This window comes from Octopus bimaculoides, chromosome 2 (genome assembly GCF_001194135.2).
Source record: "Octopus bimaculoides isolate UCB-OBI-ISO-001 chromosome 2, ASM119413v2, whole genome shotgun sequence".
Taxonomy (NCBI): Eukaryota; Metazoa; Mollusca; class Cephalopoda; order Octopoda; family Octopodidae; genus Octopus; species Octopus bimaculoides.
Window position 1 is genome coordinate 102,917,052 of NC_068982.1, and position 671 is coordinate 102,917,722.

At 37.4% G+C, this 671-nt stretch overlaps 1 protein-coding gene across 1 annotated transcript in view; it reads left to right on the top strand.

Annotated features, from left to right (window-relative positions):
• The window catches only part of LOC106872341 (titin homolog), a 66,459-nt gene that overhangs the window by 49,931 nt on the left and 15,857 nt on the right, over positions 1-671 (top strand). The window lies entirely within an intron of this gene.

The following is a 671-nucleotide window of genomic DNA, read 5'->3' on the forward strand; positions in this document are numbered from 1 at the left end:
GGGGGGACGAACACAAACATACAAACATATACACACACATACATATACATATACATATATACGACAGGCTTCTTTCAGTTTCCGTCTACCAAATCCACTCACAAGGCTTTGGTCGGCCAGAGACTATAGTAGAAGTCACTTGCCCAAGGTGCCACGCAGTGGGACTGAACCCGGAACCATGTGGTTGGTAAGCAAGCTACTTACCACACAGCCACTCCTGCGCCTAATATTCATAAAATATAAATATACATATATAAATATACATAAAAATACAGGTAAATAAACTCATGCGGGATACGTATAGAAGGAAGTGTGAGAAAAAGAGGACTGAAAAAGATTTTGTTTTTTTTGTACATAAGAGCGGTTAAGAGTTTTGATTAAAAGGTCCATAGAGTTCGGTGTGTGTGTGTGTGTGTGTGTGTGTTTAATACAAATGGTATATAAGGTATATAATACAATTCGAGGAGATTCACTTTCAACGGCCGTTTCTAGAGCTCATGTCCTGGTAGAAAAATTATTAAATCTTGCAAACCATGTGGACAACGTCTTCTTTGTCAGGAAAGGTATCCTCATAAAACTACATTCTTGATACTTGAAAGTGAACCTCCTCGAACTGTATTATATACCATTTATATTAAAAAAAAACACTCACCGAACTCTATGGACCTTTT